This window comes from Triticum urartu, chromosome 7 (genome assembly GCF_003073215.2).
Source record: "Triticum urartu cultivar G1812 chromosome 7, Tu2.1, whole genome shotgun sequence".
NCBI classification, from domain to species: Eukaryota; Viridiplantae; Streptophyta; class Magnoliopsida; order Poales; family Poaceae; genus Triticum; species Triticum urartu.
In genome coordinates, this window is record NC_053028.1 from 700,882,645 (window position 1) to 700,897,966 (window position 15,322).

Consider the following 15,322-nt stretch of genomic DNA (forward strand, 5'->3'; position numbering starts at 1 on the left):
CATAGACTCTTTCCAATGTTATGATAAATTGCAATTGCTTCAATGACTGAGATTATAGTTTGTTGGAGCCCAATAAGGTTTAAGATTTATACTTTGCATTGTGAATAGATCATCACTTGAACATAAGTAATCATATGACAAAATCTATATATGTTGCTGTTATGAGAATAATCATGATGCCTTCATGTCCGTATTATTATTTTTATCAACGCCTCTACCTCTAAACATGATGACATATTTATTGTTATCGGCTTTTCGCTTGAGGACAAGCGAGGTCTAAGCTTGGGGGAGTTGATACGTCCATTTTGCATCATGCTTTTATATCGATATTTATTGAATTATGGACTGTTATTTCACTTTATGTCACAATACTTATGGCTATTCTCTCTTATTTTACAAGGTTTACATAAGAAGGGAGAATGCCGGCAGCTGGAATAGGAGCAAATATTAGAGACCTATTCTGCGCACCTCCAAAAGTCCTGAAACTCCACGGAACATCTTAAAATAAATAAAGAAAAATCCTCGCCAAAGATGAAGGCCAGGGGGCCCACACCCTGCTCACGAGGGTGGGGGGCGCCCCCCTAGGGCGCGCCCCCTACCTCATGGGCCCCCTGGTGGCTCTCCGACGTCCATCTTCTCCTATATGAAGTCTTTCGATGAGAAAAAATAAAGAGGAACTTTTCGGGACGAGACTCTGCCGCCATGAGGCGGAACCTTGGCGGATCCAATCTAGAGCTCCGACAGAGCTGTTCTGCCGGGGATACTTCCCTCCGGGAGGGGGAAATCATCACCATCGTCATCACCAACGCTCCTCTCATCGGGAGTGGGAAATCTCCATCAACTTCACCAGAACCATCTCATCTCCAAACCCTAGTTCATCTCTTGTATCCAATTCTTGTCTCAAAGTCCGGGATTGGTGCTAGTAGGTTGCTACTAGTGTTGATTACTCCTTGTAGTTGATGCTAGTTGGTTTATTTGGTGGAAGATCATATGTTCAGATCCTATATGCATATTATTACCCCTCTAATTATGAACATGAATATTCTTTGTGAGTAATTACGTTTGTTCCTGTGGACAAGGGAGAAGTCTTGCTATTAGTAGTCATGTGAATTTGGTATTCGTTTGATATTTTGATAAGTTGTATGTTGTCTAGCCTCTAGTGGTGTTATGTGAAAGTCGACTACATAACACTTCACCATTATTTGGGCCTAGAGGAAGGCATTGGGAAGTAATAAGTAGATGATGGGTTGCTAGAGTGACAGAAGCTTAAACCTTAGTTTATGCATTGCTTCGTAAGGGGCTGATTTGGATCCATATGTTTCATGCTATGGTTAGGTTTACCTTAATACTTTTGTTGTAGTTGCGGATGCTTGCAATAGAGGTTAATCATAAGTGGGATGCTTGTTCAAGTAAGCACAGCCCCCAAGCACCGTTCCTCCCACATATCAAATTATCAAAGTATCGAACGCGAATCATATGAACGTGATGAAAACTAGCTTGACGATATTCCCATGTGTCCTTGGGAGCGCTTTTCCTTTTATAAGAGTTTGTTCCAGCTTGTCCTTTGCTACAAAAAGGATTGGGCCACCTTGATGCACTTTATTTACTTTTTTTACTTGTTGCTCGTTACAATTTATCCCGTCACAAAACTATCTGTTACCACTTATTTCAGTACTTGCAGAGAATACCTTGCTGAAAACCGCTTATCATTTCCTTCTGCTCCTCGTTGGGTTCGACACTCTTACTTATCGAAAGGACTACGATAGATCCCCTATACTTGTGGGTCATCATTAGGCTCTTGGCTATCCTTGAATATTACCTTGGGGTGCCTCGGGCATCCCCAAGCTTAGGCTCTTGCCACTCCTTATTCCATAATCCATCAAATCTTTACCCAAAACTTGACAACTTCACAACACAAAACTTAAAGTAGAAAATCTCGTGAGCTCCGTTAGCGAAAGAAAACAAAAGACCACTTCAAGGTACTGTAATTAACTCATTCTTTATTTATATTAGTGTTAAACCTACTGTATTCCAACTTCTATATGGATTATAAACTATTTTACTATCCATAGATTCATCAAAATAAGCAAACAACACACGAAAAACAGAATCTGTAAAAAACAGAACAGTCTATAGTAATATGTAGCTAGCGCAAGATCTGGAATCCCAAAAATTCTAAACTAAAATTCTGGAAGTGAGGAATTTATCTATTAATCATCTGCAAAAAGAATTAACTAAATAGCACTCTCCAAATAAAAATGGCAGCAATTCTCGTGAGCGCTAAAGTTTCTGTTTTTTACGGCAAGATCAACAAGACTTTTCCCAAGTCTTCCCAACGGTTCTACTTGGCACAAACACTAATTAAAACACATAAAACCACATCTAAACAGAGGCTAGATAAATTATTTATTTCTAAACAGGAACAAAAAGTAAGGAATGAAAATAAAATTAGGTTGCCTCCCAACAAGCGCTATCGTTTGACGCCCCTAGCTAGGCATGATGATTTCAATGATGCTCACAGAGGGAGTCCTGGATTAGGGGGTCTCCGGACAGCCGGACTATCTCCATTGGCCGGACTGTTAGACTATGAAGATACAAAGATTGAAGACTTCGTCTCGTGTCCGGATGGGACTCTACTTGGCGTGGAAGGCAAGATAGGCAATACGTGTATGGATATTTCCTCCTTTGTAACCGACATTGTGTAACCCTAACCCTCTCCGGTGTCTATATAAACCGAAGGGTTTTAGTCCGTAGGACAACAATCACAACACACAATCATACCATAGGCTAGCTTCTAGGGTTTAGCCTCTCTGATCTCGTGGTAGATCTACTCTTGTACTACCCATATCATCAATATTAATCAAGCAGGACGTAGGGTTTTACCTCCATCAAGAGGGCCCGAACCTGGGTAAAACACCGTGTCCCCTGCCTCCTGTTACCATCCGGCCTAGACGCACAGTTCGGGACCCCCTACCTGAGATCCGCTGGTTTTGACACCGACAATGGTGCTTTCATTGAGAGTTCCTCTGTGTCGTCGCCGTTAGGCTTGATGGCTCCTACTATCATCGATAGCGATGCGGTCCAGGGTGAGAATTTTCTCCCCAGACAGATCTTCGTATTCGGCGGCTTTGCATTGCGGGCTAATTCGCTTGGCCATCTGGAGCAGATTGAAAGCTACGCCCCTGGCCATCAGGTCAGATTTGGAAGTTTGAACTACACGGCCGACATCCGCGGAGACTTGATCTTTGACGGATTCGAGCCACAGCCGGGCGCGCCACACTGTCGCGATGGGTATGACCTAGCTCTGCCACCGAACAGTACCACAGAGGCCGTGCCCGCATCAGCTCCGACCCTTAGCTCGGAGCCAACTGCGCCAATCGAGGATGGGTGGTTAGACACCGCCTCAGGGGCTGCAGTCTCAACGGAGATCAAGCCGAACACCTGCCTAACCCTCTGCGCAGCCCGTGACTCCAAGATGCCGGACTCTTTTTCTGACTCCGAGCCATCCGCGCCCCTGCCAATCGAATCCGATTGGGCGCCGATCATGGAATTCACCACCGTGGATATCTTTTAGCACTCGCCCTTCGGAGACATTCTGAATTCACTAAGGACTCTCTCTTTGTCAGGAGAGCCCTGGCCGGATTATGGCCAACAGGAGTGGGATGCGGACGATGAAGAATTTGACGCCCACCCACCACCCACCTAATAGCCACTGTCGATGACTCAACCGACATGCTCGACTTCGACTATGAAGACATCGACGGTATGGACGACGATGCGGGAGGCGAAGAGGAACCACCGCCCACAGGGCGCTGGACGTCCACCTCATCATATGACGTATACATGGTGGACACACCAAAAGAAGACGATGACGAGGAACGGAAGGATGCACCGAAGGCTTGTTCCCTCGAGAAGCAGTCAAAGCGGCGGCGCAAGTGTTGGGGAACGTAGTAATTTCAAAAAAATTCCTACGCACACGCAAGATCATGGTGATGCATAGCAATGAGAGGGGAGAGTGTAGTCTATGTACCCTCGTAGACCGACAACGGAAGCATTGACACAACGTAGAGGAAGTAGTCGTACGTCTTCCCGACCCGACCGATCCAAGTACCGAACGTACGGCACCTCCGAGTTCTGCACACGTTCAACTCGGTGACGTCCCTCGAGCTCCGATCCAGCAAAGTGTTGAGGGAGAGTTTCGTTAGCACGACGGCGTGATGACGGTGATGATGTTCTACCGATGCAGGGCTTCGCCTAAGCTCCGCTACGATATGACCGAGGTGAATATGGTGGAAGGGGGCACCGCACACGGCTAAGGAACGATCACGAAGATCAACTTGTGTGTCTATGGGGTGCCCCCACCCCTGTATATAAAGGAGTGGAGGAGGGGGAGAGGGCCGGCCCCTATGGCGCGCCCTGGAGGAGTCCTACTCCCACCGGGAGTAGGATTCCTCCCTTCCCTAGTTGGAGTAGGAGAGGAAGGGAAGGAGGAGTAGGAGAGAAGGAAAGGGGGGCCGCACCCCCCAAACCTTATCCAATTCGGCCTCCTGCCCAAAGGGGGCGCACCAGCCCCTTGTGGGCTGGTGTGCTTCCTTCTTATGGCCCATAAGGCCCATAACTTCTCCCGGGGGGTTCCGGTAACCTCCCGGTACTCCGGAAAAATGCCTGAACCACTCGGAACCCTTCCGATGTCCAAACATAGTCATCCAATATATCAATCTTTATGTCTCGACCATTTAGAGACTCCTCGTCCTGTCCCCAATCTCATCCAGGACTCCGAACAACCTTCGGTACATCAAAACACAAAAACTCTTATTATGATCGTCAACGAACTTTAAGCGTGCGGACCCTACGGGTTCGAGAACTATGTAGACATGACCGAGACACGTCTCCGGTCAATAACCAATAGCGGAACCTGGATGCTCATATTGGCTCCCGCATATTCTACGAAGATCTTTATCGGTCAAACCGCATAACAACATACGTTGTTCCCTTTGTCATCGGTATGTTACTTGCCCGAGATTCGATCGTTGGTATCTCAATACCTAGTTCAATCTCGTTACCGGCAAGTCTCTTTACTCGTTCCGTAATACATCTCTCGCAACTAACTCATTAGTTGCAATGCTTGCAAGGCTTTAAGTGATGTGCATTACCGAGAGGGCCCAGAGATACCTCTCCGACAATCGGAGTGACAAATCCTAATCTCGAAATACGCCAACCCAACAAGTACCTTCGGAGACACATGTAGAGCACCTTTATAATCACCCAGTTATGTTGTGACGTTTGGTGGCACACAAAGTGTTCCTCCGGCAAACGGGAGTTGCGTAATCTCATAGTCATAGGAACATGTATAAGTCATGAAGAAAGCAATAGCAACATACTAAACGATCAAGTGCTATGCTAACGGAATGGGTCAAGTCAATCACATCATTCTCCTAATGATGTGATCCCGTTAATCAAATGACAACACATGTCTATGGTTAGGAAACATAACCATCTTTGATTAACGAGCCAGTCAAGTAGAGGCATACTAGTGACGCTTAGTTTGTCTATGTATTCACACAAGTATCATGTTTCCGGATAATACAATTCTAGCATGAATAATAAACATTTATCATGATATAAGGAAATAAAATAATAACTTTATTATTGCCTCTAGGGCATATTTCCTTCAGTCTCCCACTTGCACTAGATTCAATAATCTAGTTCACATGTCCATGTGATTTAACACCAATAGTTCACATCACCATGTGATTAATACCTATAGTTCACATCGACATGTGACCAACACCCAAAGGGTTTACTAGAGTCAATAATCTAGTTCACATCTCTATGTGATTAACACCCAAAGAGTACTAAGGTGTGATCATGTTTTGCTTGTGAGAGAAGTTTAGTCAACCGGTCTACCACATTCAGATCCGTAAGTATTTTGCAAATTTCTATGTCAACAATGCTCTGCACGGAGCTACTCTAGCTAATTGCCCCCACTTTAAATATGTATCCAGATTGAGATTTTTGAGTCATCTGGATCAGTGTCAAAACTTGCATCGACGTAACCCTTTACGATGAACCTTTTGTCACCTCCATAATCGAGAAACATATCCTTATTCCACTAAGGATAATTTTGACCAATGTCCAGTGATCTACTCCTAGATCACTATTGTACTCCCTTGCCAAACTCAAGGCAGGGTATACAATAGGTCTGGTACACATCATGGCATACTTTATAGAACCTATGGCCAAGGCATAGGGAATGAGTTTCATTCTCTTTCTATCTTCTGCCATGGTCGGGCTTTGAGTCTTACTCAGTTTCACACCTTGTAACACAGGCAAGAACTCTTTCTTTGACTGTTCCATTTTGAACTACTTCAAAATCTTGTCAAGGTATGTACTCATTGAAAAACTTATCAAGCATCTTGATCTATCTCTATAGATCTTGATGCTCAATATGTAAGCAGCTTCACCGAGGTCTTTCTTTGAAAAACTCCTTTCAAACACTCCTTTATGCTTTGCAAAATAATTCTACATTATCTCCGATCAACAATATGTCATTCACATATACTTATCAGAAATGACGTAGTGCTCCCACTCACTTTCTTGTAAATACAGGCTTCACCGCAAGTCTGTATAAAACTATATGCTTTGATCAACTTATCAAAGCGTATATTCCAACTCCGAGATGCTTGCACCAGTCCATAGATGGATCGCTGGAGCTTGCATATTTTGTTAGCACCTTTAGGATTGAAAAACCTTCTGGTTGCATCATATGCAACTCTTCTTTAATAAATCCATTAAGGAATGCAGTTTTGTTTATCCATTTGCCAGATTTCATAAAATGTGGTAATTGCTAACATGATTCGGACAGACTTAAGCATAGATACGAGTGAGAAACTCTCATCGTAGTCAACACCTTGAACTTGTCGAAAACCTTTTGCGACAATTCTAGCTTTGTAGATAGTAACACTACTATCAGCGTCCGTTTTCCTCTTGAAGATCCATTTAATCTCAATGGCTCGCCAATCTTTGGGCAAGTCAATCGAAGTCCATACTTTATTCTCATACATGGATCTCATCTCAGATTTCATGGCCTCAAGCCATTTCGCGGAATCTGGGCTCATCATCGCTTCCTCATAGTTCGTAGGCTCGTCATGGTCAAGTAACATGACCTCCAGAACAGGATTACCGTACCACTCTGGTGCGGATCTCACTCTGGTTTACCTACGAGGTTCGGTAGTAACTTGATCTGAAGTTACATGATCATCATCATTAGCTTCCTCACTAATTGGTGTAGTAGTCACAGGAACAGATTTTTGTGATGAACTACTTTCCAATAAGGGAGCAGGTATAGTTACCTCATCAAGTTCTACTTTCCTCCCACTCACTTCTTTCGAGAGAAACTCCTTCTCTAGAAAGGATCCATTCAAAGCAACGAATATCTTGCCTTCGGATCTGTGATAGAAGGTGTACCCAACATTTTCTTTTGGGTATCCTATGAAGACGCACTTCTCCGATTTGGGTTTGAGCTTACCAGGTTGAAACCTTTTCACATAAGCATTGCAACCTCAAACTTTAAGAAACGACAGCTTAGGTTTCTTGCCAAACCATAGTTCATACGGTGTCGTCTCAACGGATTTAGATGGTGCCCTATTTAACGTGAATGCAGTTGTCTCTAATGTATAACCCCAAAACGATAGTGGTAGATTGGTAAGAGACATCATAGATCGCACCATATCTAATAAAGTATGGTTATGCCGTTCGGACACACCATTACACTGTGGTGTTCCAGGTGGCATGAGTAGTGAAACTATTTCACATTGTTTTTAACTAAAGGCCAAACTCGTAACTCAAATATTTTACTTCTGCGATCATATCGTAGAAACTTTTATTTTTGTTACGATGATTCTCCACTTCGCTCTGAAATTCTTTGAACTTTTCAAATGTTTCAAACTTGTGTTTCATCAAGTAGATATACTCATATCAGCTCAAATCATGTGTGAAGATCAGAAAATAATGATACCTGCCGCGGGCCTCAATATTCATCGGACCACATACATCAATATGTATGATTTCCAACAAGTCTGTTGCTCGCTCCATTGTTCCGGAGAATGGAGTCTTAGTCATCTTGCCCATGAGGCATGGTTCGCAAGCATCAACTGATTCATAATCAAGTGATTCCAAAAGCCCATCAACATGGATTTTCTTCATGCGCTTTACACCAATATGACCTAAATGGCAGCGCCACAAATAAGCCGCACTATCATTATTAACTTTGCATCTTTTGGTTTCAATATTATGAATATGTGTATCACTACGATCGAGATCCAATGAACCATTTTCATTGGGTGTGTAACCATATAAGGCTTTATTCATGTAAACATAACAACAATTTATTCTCTTACTTAAATGAATAATCGTATTGCAATAAACATGATCAAATCATATTCATGCTCAATGCAAACACCAAATAACACTTATTTAGGTTCAACACTAATACCGAAAGTATAGGGAGTGTGCGATGATGATCATATCAATCTTGGAACCACTTCTAACACACATCGTCACTTCACCCTTAACTAGTCTCTGTTCATTCTGCAACTCCCGTTTCGAGTTACTATTCTTAGCAACTGAACCAGTATCAAATACCGAGGGGTTGCTACGAACACTAGTAAAATACACATCAATAATTTGTATATCAAATATACCTTTCTTCACTTTGCCATCCTTCTTATCTGCCAAATACTTGGGGCAGTTCCGCTTCCAGTGACTAGTCCCTTTGCAGTAGAAGCACTTAGTCTCAGGCTTAGGACCAGACTTGGGCTTCTTCACTTGAGCAGCAACTTGCTTGCCGTTCTTCTTGAAGTTCCCCTTCTTCCCTTTGCCCTTTTCTTGAAACTAGTGGTCTTGTCTACCATCAACATTTGATATTTTTCTTGATTTCTACCTTCGTTGATTTCAGCATTACGAAGAGCTTGGGAATCTTTATCCCTTGCATATCATAGTTCATCACGAAGTTCTACTAACTTGGTGATGGTGACTAGAGAATTCTATCAATCACTATCTTATCTGGAAGATTCACTCCCACTTGATTCAAGCGATTGAAATACCCAGACAATCTGAGTACATGCTCACTTCTTGAGCTATTCTCCTCCATCTTTTTAGCTATAGAACTTTGTTGGAGACTTCATATCTCTCAACTCGGGTATTTGCTTGAAATATTAACTTCAACTCCTGGAACATATCATATGGTCCATGACATTCAAAACATCTTTGAGGTCCCGATTCTAAGCCGTTAAGCATGGTGCACTAAACTATCAAGTAGTCATCATATTGAGCTAGCCAAACGTTCATAACGTCTGCCTCTACTCCTGCAATAGGTCTGTCACCTAGCGGTGCATCAAAGACATAATTCTTCTGTGCAGCAATGAGGATAATCCTCATATTACGGATCCAACCCGCATCATTGCTACTAACATTTTTCAACATAATTTTTCTCTAGGAACACAATAAACTGGGAGCAACATCGCGAGCTATTGATCTACAACATAGATATGCTAATACTACCAGGACTAAGTTCATGATAAATTAAAGTTCAATTAATCATATTACTTAAGAACTCCCACTTAGACAGACATCCCTCTAATCTTCTAAGTGATCACGTGATCCATATCAACTAAACCATGTCCGATCATCACGTGAGATGGAGTAGTTTCAATGGTGAACATCACTATGTTGATCCTATCTACTATATGATTCACGCTCGACCTTTCGGTCTTCGTGTTCCGAGGCCATATCTGTTATATGCTAGGCTCGTCAAGTTTAACCTGAGTATTCCACGTGTGCAACTGTTTTGCACCCGTTGTATTTGAACGTAGAGCCTGTCACACCCGATCATCACGTGGTGTCTCAGCACGAAGAACTTTCGCAATGGTGCATACTCAAGGAGAACACTTGTACCTTGATAATTAGTGAGAGATCATCTTATAAAGCTACCGTCGAATTAAGCAAAATAAGATGTATAAAAGATAAACATCACATGCAATCAAAATATGTGACATGATATGGCCATCATCATCTTGTGCCTTTGATCTCCATCTCCAAAGTATCGTCATGATTTCCATCATCACCGGCATGACACCATGATCTCCATCATCTTGATCTATATCAATGTGTCGTCACATGGTCGTCTCGCCAACTACTGCTCTTGCAACTATTGCTATCACATCGCGATAAAGTAAAGCAATTATTTGGCGCTTGCATCTTATGCAATAAAGAGACAACCATAAGGCTTCTGCCAGTTGCCGATAACTTCAACAAAACATGATCATCTTATACAATAACTTATATCTCATCTCCGCTATGATATGACCGAGGTGAATATGGTGGAAGGGGGCACCGCACACGGCTAAGGAACGATCACGAAGATCAACTTGTGTGTCTATGGGGTGCCCCCACCCTCGTATATAAAGGAGTGGAGGAGGGGGAGAGGGCCGGCCCCTATGGCGCGCCCTGGAGGAGTCCTACTCCCGCCGGGAGTAGGATTCTTCCCTTCCCTAGTTGGAGTAGGAGAGGAAGGGAAGGAGGAGTAGGAGAGAAGGAAAGGGGGGGGGGCGCACCCCCCAAACCTTCTCCAATTCGGCCTCCTGCCTAAAGGGGGCGCACCAGCCGCTTGTGGGTTGGTGTGCTTCCTTCTTATGGCCCATAAGGCCCATAACTTCTCCCGGGGGGTTCCGGTAACCTCCCGGTACTCCGGAAAAATGCCTGAACCACTCGGAACCCTTCCGATGTCCAAACATAGTCATCCAATATATCAATCTTTATGTCTCGACCATTTCGAGACTCCTTGTCATGTCCCCGATCTCATCCGGGACTCCGAACAACCTTCGGTACATCAAAACACAAAAACTCTTATTATGATCGTCACCGAACTTTAAGTGTGCGGACCCTACGGGTTCGAGAACTATGTAGACATGACCGAGACACGTCTCCGGTCAATAACCAATAGCAGAACCTGGATGCTCATATTGGCTCCCACATATTCTACGAAGATCTTTATCGGTCAAACCGCATAACAACATACGTTGTTCCCTTTGTCATCGGTATGTTACTTGCCCGAGATTCGATCGTCGGTATCTTAATACCTAGTTCAATCTCGTTACCAGCAAGTCTCTTTACTCGTTCCGTAATACATCATCTCGCAACTAACTCATTAGTTGCAATGCTTGCAAGGCTTTAAGTGATGTGCATTACCGAGAGGGCCCAGAGATACCTCTCCGACAATCGGAGTGACAAATCCTAATCTCGAAATACGCCAACCCAACAAGTACCTTCGAAGACACCTGTAGAGCACCTTTATAATCACCCAGTTATGTTGTGACGTTTGGTGGCATACAAAGTGTTACTCAGGCAAACGGGAGTTGCATAATCTCATAGTCATAGGAACATGTATAAGTCATGAAGAAAGCAATAGCAACATACTAAACGATCAAGTGCTATGCTAACGGAATGGGTCAAGTCAATCACATCATTCTCCTAATGATGTGATCCCGTTAATCAAATGACAACACATGTCTATGGTTAGGAAACATAACCATCTTTGATTAACGAGCTAGTCAAGTAGAGGCATACTAGTGACGTTTAGTTTGTCTATGTATTCACACAAGTATCATGTTTCTGGATAATACAATTCTAGCATGAATAATAAACATTTATCATGATATAAGGAAATAAAATAATAACTTTATTATTGCATCTAGGGCATATTTCCTTCAACAAGCGCCGCCCCAAATCCCGCATCGGCAGAAATAACGATCATACAGACCCAGCGTTGGAGCAGGGCGAACCACTGCTGGACTACGGCAATACGGAGAATCAAACCGAACAAGCTAATTCTGTCAAAGATAATAGTCCGGATGACATAACGCCGGCAGGCACCCGGAGCAGCATAATGCCTGTCAAAGGCTTGTTGCCACCGCGAGGAGTCTGAAAAAGTAGAAGCAAAGGCTCAAGGCTGCACAGGACACACTCCAAGTCAGATGGAGTAAAGTACTGAACACAGCAGCGAAGTACGGCGACAATCGCCCCACCAAGAGCTACCCAAAGCGGAAGTTGCTACCTGAATTCGATGAGGAGGCCTCAGACCCCCCACAACCAAAAATCAAAACAGCCACCTGGCCGGATAGATGACCTCACGACCAACATCAAGCGGCAAACAACACCACTCACAAGCCAATACGCGACACACGCGAGGGCTCGCACCAAAAGGTCGGTGCAACCAGATCCATCTATGGACCACACAAGCACACCCCAGCATATGATGTAACACAACAAACATCCGAACAACGCGGTACACCCAGATACAGGGGTGCCGCACCCCCCCTATGTTTCGCCGACGAGGTGCTGGACCATGAATTTCCAGAGGGATTCAAACGAGTAAACATAGAGGCATACGATGGAACAACAGACCATGGGGTCCGGATCGAGGACTATTGTAACACCCCGAATGTAACTTTCCCAATTTGTACTCCAACTCTTGCCGTTTCCGGCGTTAAGTTATATTTATTTCCTCGGGTTCGGGTTTTGTCTCTGTGTGTTGTTTTCGTTGTCATGCATCTCATATCATGTCATCATGTGCATTGCATTTGCAAACGTGTTCATCTCATGCATTCGAGCATTTTCCCCGTTGTCCGTTTTGCATTCCGGCGCTTCGTTCTCCTCCGGTGGTCATTTCTAGCTTTCTTTCATGTGTGGGGATTAAACATTTCCGGATTGGACCGAGACTTGCCAAGCGGCCTTGGTTTACTACCGGTAGACCGCCTGTCAAGTTTCGTATCATTTGGACTTCGTTTGATACTCCAACGGTTAACCGAGGGACCAAAAAGGCCTCGTGTGTGTTGCAGCCCAACACCCCTCCAATTTGGCCTAAAACCCACCAAACTCTGCTCCATCATCTAGATCGTTCGATCACGATCGCGTGGCCGAAAACCGCACCTCATTTGGACTCTCCTAGCTCCCCCTATGCCTATTTAAACACCCCCCGAAATCCGGATCTTCCTCTCCCCCGAAAAACCCTAATTTTCCCCTCCGACGCGCCAGACATTGTCCGCCCGCGCCGGACGCTCCGCGCCGCCGCCCCCGCACCAGTCCCCCGCCGCCACGTGGCGCAACCACCGCCTCCCACCGCTTCGGCCCGGGGAGCCCGACCGCGGCCCTCCCGGCCCCGCGCGCCGCCGCCGCCCGGCTCCCTCGCCCGCGCGCCCCTGCCGCCTTGCTCTCCTGCCGCGCCGCCCCGCCGCCTGCCGCGCCGCCCCACTCCGGCGAGCAGCCGCCGCCCCACGCCGCCAAGCTTGACGCCGGAGCCACGCCGCCGCTCGCCGCTCGTCGCCGGCCGCCTCGACCGCCGCCCCGCGCCGCCTTCTCCTCCGCCGGATCCGGCCCGGCTCTGGCCTCCTCTCCACTCCGGCGACGCCCTCGACGAACTCCGGCCGTCTACAGTGCAACCCCAGCGATCCTCGTAATCCGTGCAGATCTGGATCTGAAGATATTTTTGGTTGACTTTCCCTCCTAACCCTAATCCATGTGCCCTTCTTCATAGCCTCGTAACTTTGCATCCGTAGCTCCAATTCATGCATATAGCATATCAAAATGTTCATCTCAGAGAGTACATCATTTCATTCCATTGCATCATTTTCATTAGAGTTCATCTTGATGCCCAAAATGCTGTTAGAAGAGGGCTACTTGAGTTAATTGTCAGATCTGTTACTGCATTTAGCACTTTTGTCATTTTTGCCATGATTATTGTGTGCATGCTATGCCCGTGAGTTCTTCATGTGTTTTGTTAAGGGTTTTGTCATCTCTCCAGAGGTGCAACCATGTATTTTTAGGATGTGTGTGGTGACTTGTGCAAGCTTGCAAAGTGGTGCACTTCCTAATTCTGTTTTCAGGGACTTAGTGATTTCCCTAAGTCCTGGAGCTGTTTATCTCATGATGCCATATGTTCTTGTTGTTTCCTAGTGATCCGTGCCTCCTTTGAGGATGATAAGTAAGGGAGTTTTGTTAATCTTGTAGTGCCCTATCCATCCATGTCTTTGTTTTCAATTATGGAGCACCCTAGCTTGAGTCAATCGAGCTCTACTTTTGCTACTTTGTGAATCTGGGCAGATCGTCAACTTGTTTGCGATTTTGCCGATGTTATTGTAGTTGACCCGTGCATGCTATGCCATTGTTCTTGCCGTATCTAGCTTGCATTTTGTGCCTTCTTAATGGGTGTATGCTTGTCTTGCCATGACTTGCACCGTGGTGAGTGCATCGAGCTCGTAAACATGCCTTCGTGAGTTATGTTTCAGCATGTCCCAGTTTTCACTAAGTCTGAAAACTGATTATGTTTTTGCTATGTTCGTGTGCTTGTTAGTATATTTTGTGATCTCTTTTGGCTCAAGGTCGCTAAGGGACTTTTGTTAAGCTTGTTGAGTATCTCCATGCCATTTCTTTCCTTGTCATGTTCAGGTCCTGTAGCATGTTGTTTTGTTGCTCCGAAGAGGGCTATATGTTCTGAAATTCCAGACAAGTGTTAATTTCACTAAGTCTGAGATCTGTTTTACCATTTGCGTTTTTGCCATGCTTGTTTGAACCTCCTAATGGATGAATTGGCCGTAGCTCAGTGCTAGACTTTTGTTAAGAATCTTGAATGCTTCCCTTCCATCTATTTTGATGCCATGTTTGAATGCTATAGTATGTTCATCTCATTGCATTTAGATGCCTACTTGCTGTAAATCGCAGACCGGTGTCATTTTTGAATCGCTTGCCATTTCCAAACCGTAACTCCGATTCCGGCGTTCTTTATATCGTTTTCAAGCGATTTCATCTCATCTTTCTAGTGGCACACTTGGATTTCCAAGCTGAGGCCAGGTTCACGCATTTCCTGTCATATCTTGCATTTGGCATCCCGCATCGCATCCCGCATAGCATATCATCATTTCATCATATTGCTTGTTCTTGCACGTGGTTGATTGTATCCTTGTTGCTTGTTTGTCTTGTTTGGGTAGAGCCGGGAGACGAGTTCGCTAACGAGGAGCCCGTTGAGTTTGCTTCTGAGGATCCAGTCAACTCTGACAACTGTGCAGGCAAGATGATCATACCCTCGAAATCACTACTATCTTTGCTATGCTAGTTTGCTCGCTCTTTTGCTATGCCAATGCTACGATGCCTACCACTTTCTTTCAAGCTTCACAAATTGCCATGTCAAACCTCTAACCCACCATTGTCCTAGCAAACCGTTGATTGGCTATGTTACCGCTTTGCTCAGCCCCTCTTATAGCGTTGCTAG